Source organism: Mustelus asterias, chromosome 4 (assembly GCF_964213995.1).
Source record: "Mustelus asterias chromosome 4, sMusAst1.hap1.1, whole genome shotgun sequence".
Taxonomy (NCBI): Eukaryota; Metazoa; Chordata; class Chondrichthyes; order Carcharhiniformes; family Triakidae; genus Mustelus; species Mustelus asterias.
Window position 1 is genome coordinate 48,124,480 of NC_135804.1, and position 6,000 is coordinate 48,130,479.

Consider the following 6,000-nt stretch of genomic DNA (forward strand, 5'->3'; position numbering starts at 1 on the left):
TGGCTAGTGTGATAGTTGATGCATTATTTTTAATTTTCCAAACTTCCCTAGACTTGGGGATTGTTCCATTAAATTGGAAAATAGCAAATGCAACTCCTTTATTCAAAAAGGGAGGGAGACAGAAAGCAGGAAACTGTAGGCCAGTTAACCTAACATCTATCATAGGGAAAATGTCAGAAGCTATTATTAGAGATGTTAAAGCAGGACACTTAGAAAAAAATCAAGGCAATCAGGCAGACTCAAGATGGTTTTGTTAAAGGGAAATCATGTTTAACCAATTTATTGGAGTTCTTTGAAGGAGCCACACGTGCTGTCAATAAAGTGGGACCGGTGGATGTACTGTACTGAGATTTTCAGAAGGCATTTGATAAAGTGCCTCATCAAAAATAACTGTGGAAAATAGAAGCTCAGGGTGTTGAGGATAACACATTTTTTTCAGATTCTCATCTTCCCGTACATTGATAAGCATTCTGGTGCCTTCACTAGTCTACCATACTTTGCTATCTTCTTGTTTATCGAGAATAAGGCATTTCATTCCGCTGTTGGTCTTCTGGACGCTGTTGAACAGAAACACCGTAGTAGGTGGTTCGGCTTCGCCTGCTTCTGGGTTTTCTTTCATTTATGATGATTGTGCTCTCTCTGGTCTGTGTTTTTCATTCATTGCTCAATTGTAATCAAAGTTCTTCTGCCTCGGCTTACTGTGCCATGTTCCATCTGGACAATGTAAGATTTCAGGTCTCAACTGATCTCTGATCCAAACCTGTTCTCCTTGTCAAAGATCTGATAATGTTTTTGTTCTGTGACTTGTATATAAGATATATCTGGATATCATTTCTTCCAATGACTTTGAGAGACTGGGCCACCAAACTAAATACCGTTCTCTGGCTTCCACTTGGTATTATCTAAATGACCTTTATTGTAGGCATTGTAAGATTTTAAGTCTCAATGCTCTTGCAGTTACTATTCTATCATTGTATATCAGTAAATCATTGATCATTGTCACATGTGTTTGCTGTTCAAAATGCAGTCTAAAGGTAAGACTATGTGGATGTAATGTTGGCCATTCTCTCATGCAAAACTCTAGTATCTGTTTACATTCTTCGTCTGAAATTTCAGGCTCTTTGATTTTACCCAAGCTTCCTGTAGTTGCTGGTGGTGTATGGTTTATGATGACAGCAAATTCCTTGTCTTCTTCCACAAATTCAATACCACAATTTTCTGGATTCCCAGTTTATCAATACATGATAATGCATTTGCTATGCTCCATTGTTTCCATTGAAAATATACCATCTGAGTATCAAACCTCAAATATTAATTTAAATCTTTGAACTCTCAATGATATTCGCTGCAAGCTCTTTCGAATACAATGAAGTGACTCAAGGTTTGTGGTCTGTTTCCATTGTAATGTGAATACCTGAAATGTAGTCAGCAAATTTCTCACATTCCCACTTGGCTGCTAATGCTTCCTTTTCAATTACTGCGTATTTGTACGATGCAAAATAGACTGGTCTGTGTTTTCCATCTCTTTGTACCTGAAAAAAGTACGGTGTCCAGTCCTGTACAGCATGAGTCCACTGCTATTATAGCAGGTAACTCCGAATCGTAATGTGTTTGAAGTTATTTTTATTAGTGTCACAAGTAGGCTTACATCAACGTTGCAATGAAGCTTCTATGAAAATCCCCTGGTCGCCACACTCCAGCACCTGTTCAGGTACACTGAGGGACAATTTAGCATGGCCAGTCCACCTAACAAGCACGTCTTTCGGAATGTGCGAGGAAACTGGAGCACCCAGAGGTAACCCACGCAGACACAGGGAGAATGTGCAGACTCCGCACAGACAGTGACCCAAGCCGGGTATTGAACCCAGGTCCCTGGCGCTGTGAGGCAGCAGTGCTAACCAAAGTGCTGATATCTCTGATGATATCAACCTCTCTGATTTTATTGAATGGTTTCTGCTGTGCTTCTTCCCAACACCATTCATTGCCTTGGCATAACAACTGACATTGTGGATTATTGTGCTCTGTTAAGCTTTTTTTTAGAAATTTTGCCAGTTGACTCAGCATTCCCATGAACCTTTGTAACTCTGCAATGTTCCTTGGAGCTGGAAAACTATTTTATGAATTATTTTCTTCAGTGGATCAACCTTTGTCCCTGACGCTCTCACAACATGACCTTGAAACCTGATTGCTGGCTTTGAAAACTCGCACTTACTGTGGAGTGTCAATCCTGCCTCTTGTCTGAGCACTGCCCTCAGTATTGTCATGCTTCATTTGAATGGGCATGTGTATCAACATGTCATCCATGTGGCAAACAACTCTGTGTAAGCCATCTAAAAGATTTGACATTGTTTTTTGAAACGTCTCTGGTGCGGATGCTATTCTAAAGGTTAACCTGAGTAAATTAGAGGGCTAACTCTAACACTAACAATAGCTACTGAGCATATGTGTAAGGAGCTATGTAATAATGACGCCACAGAGGAGAGATGAGGACAATCTAATAGACAAGCAGTAGTTCTGTCCTAGTGCTTTTTATGGATGGTACATAGTTAAAAATGTAAATAAAGGTTATTATAAAAAATAATCTCTGGCTAAGAGTAAGACACCCAACATCTTCAAAGACAACGCGACATAATAGATGGTGGCAGTGGTGACTAGACCCCAGAAAAGCAGTGGGAAACCGCAGGAGGAGAAGCGCAGCAACAGCAGAGAGCAGCAGGTGAAGAACTTCGAGGCCTACCAAGTAATTGAACCAGAGAGGGAAACCAAGAGGGCAGCACAGCGACTAACACACAAAGCAGCATGGGAAACGGAAACCTCAACGCACAGTGAGAATGAATTCTACCTTACCTCTTCCAGAGAGAAGGTGTTGCAGCTGATGATTGTTGGGGGCAGGGGTGGGGGTGTGGGGGGGGGGGGAGATGCCAATGTTGATTGCAGGGTGGGGGAGATGCTATTGTTGATTACGGGAGGGGGGAGATGCTAGTGTTGATTGCTACATGGACAACAATTTAATCCATGGCTCAACAAAGGAAGGAAATGACGAAAGTGTAAAAGAAGTATTTAAGAGAAGTATGGACTTACACCTAATGAGAAGTGTGAGTTTTCAAAGCTCATAATAAAATTCTTAGACCATATTATCCAGGAAAGAGCACTCACTGCAGGGGCAAAAAGCCATAAGAACTCCAATGGTTTATTAAGTATGGTGAACTAACTAAGGAAATTCCTACCCCACCTAGCTCAAGTAAGCTAATCTCTAAGACAACCTTTGAGACAAAATCAGGCACAGTGTTGGATTGAGAATCAATAGCAATCATTTGAGTGAATAAAAAGATATTGATATCTTCAAAGATGCATGATCCTGAACCTCCAACTATTGTAGCGGCGAATGTGTCAACAACAGTACTGGGAATAGTCTTATTTCAGACTCAGAGTAATGCATCAAGGTCCTTAACAGGAACTGAACAGTGCAATGCTGCCATAGAGAAAGAAGCCCTTGCAGCAACTTGGGTCTTGGAAATATTTTCTGACTACATCTTATGTCTACAGTTCAAGATCAAAACTGATCACAAACTGTTTATAACTTTACTGAACAGGAAATTGCAACGATGCCACTCCAAATCCAGAGATTCAGATTGAGGCTAATGCAGCACAGTTCTATTACAGAGTTCTATTACAGGGAAATGACCAAACTACAGCTGACACCCTATTGCAGATGCCCACCAACTACCCAGAATAAAGAGCAGGCCAAGCCCACACTTACAACCAATGACACACGGTTCACAACGTGCTACACTCAAAAAGAGAGAGATGATGTGGATTAAGGGCCAGCAGCAAGAAGATACCAAAAGGGAGAAGTTGTAGTAACCAAAATCATACAATGTCCAGACAAAAGCCAGTATTTCCAAAGAAATAAGAATGCCTTGATTTTGATGAACAGAAGCCATTAGTCAGATGGGTTGTATACCCTGATCCTCAGGAGGAAACTATGACTGCAGTATTAATAACAATTGAAACAAGAAGTGACAACCCTAAGAGGATGAGTTTGGAGTGAACAGATCCTTGGCAACCTCAATAAGAATTCCGTACATGTTCAGGGGGATTAGGTAAACCACCAGAAAGATTATTCTTGTGTCAGGGCACTAAGACCTCACTCACGTGAGACAATAAGTCTTTGTTCTGTGGTTTTTCCCTGTAAACCCCTTTCTTCTCTATTCTCCCATCCTTTTGTTATATGAGTGAAAAAGGAGGCTATGTTGCGACATTTCATCTCTATTTTGATTTTGTGCAAAATAAATCACCCTTCTGAGTTCACCCTATCATTGAAACAAATGCTAATCAATGTATTTCTACTGAGAGAAATGTTTTGCCATAGAATGTTTTTGTTGTATCCATCATTACTTGGTATAGGTCAATTAACAATACAGAATAGCTTTACAAAACTTACAAAGGTACAGGAATTACACAAAGTCTGTATAATAGATATAAAATCAATACTTGAAAGTGATTGGTGTGCTAAATATAATACAACACATTCAACTAATACAATTTAAAATGTAAAAAATTATAGAATTACAAAAGCTAATTGCAGAATTTAATTCTAAATTAACTATGAGGGCGGCACAATGTTTCGCACTGTTGCCTCACAGGATCAGGGACCTGGGTTTGATACTGGCCTTGGGTGACTGACTGTGTGAGTTTGCACGTTCTTCCCATGTCTGCGTCGGTTTCCTCCCACAGTCCAAAAATATGCAGGTTAGATGGTTGGCCCTGCTAAATTGCTCCATAGTGTCCCAATACGTGTAAGTTAGGTGGATTAGCCATGGTAAATGCATGGGTTATGGGAATAAGGTGGAGGGGAGAGCCAGGGTGGCATGCTCTTTCGGAGAGTCGGTGCAGACTCAATGGGCTAGATGACCTCTTTCTGCGCTGTAGGGATTCTATGTTTCAAACAAAATCAAAGATGATTACATTGTGAAAGCAAGTCATCTTTTCTCTTTAACATCATAAGTTAAACTCTACTAATTTAATTCACAAGGCTAAATGTTTTAAGTTCTAACACTTGTTTTGCTTTGCACCATAGGTCTTTGAACTTAAAAAATGCTACTGATAATTTTAATTGCTAGGGAGGTGGATGGTTTCACATCAGTAATCGTTCAACCTTGGAGTCTTGCATCACTGGTTTAAGGGCCATACACTTGACGTGGGAGAATAAATAATGTGAGTGTCATGCTAAGATCAAGTCATGTGATGAGCTAGTGTCCCAGAATTCAGCATAAAATCATATTGGGTTGGCATACTTCAATTATTTGACGAATGCCGATAACTAAACTATAAACTAATGTACACGCTACAGAAACTATGTGTGTCTGAGCTGGACAAACTCCCAGAGAACATCTGGAGCTTTGTCCTGTCAGGAATCTACCCATTAAGGCGTTTTAGTCTCAAGCTTTCTGTGACACATCTTATCCAATGCCTTCTAGAAATCTGTACGTTGTTGATTGTATCCCATTATCTGTACAGTAACTCCTTCCTAAAAAACCTGTTAGATTTGTCCTTTTAATTTTAACTTAATGGCAGGATCTGGGGGATTGTACCGAATCTGTATTTAAAGCTCATCTCTGGTTGTCCCAGGAAGATGAAAGGTCTTTTTGAACCTTTCCTTTAACATATCCAAGCTGGTGGTCCTTGCTTAACCCACTCATTTCCAAGTGCTCACAAATTTAATATGGGAATTTTGTACTTTTAAGAATTTGCTCACAACAGATTTTATAACAAATGGTTACCTAGTCTATTAAGACCATAAAAAATTGGAATAGGAGTAAGCAAGCATGCTTCGCCATTCAATAGGATTGTGGCTGATCCAACATTCCTCACGTGTCCTTTTCCATAATCTTTCATTCCCTTGCTGATCAAAAATCTATCTATCTCAGCCTTAAATATACACGTTGGGCAGAATTTTCCTGTCCCACCCGCCATGGGAATCGTAGCAGACGGGACAGA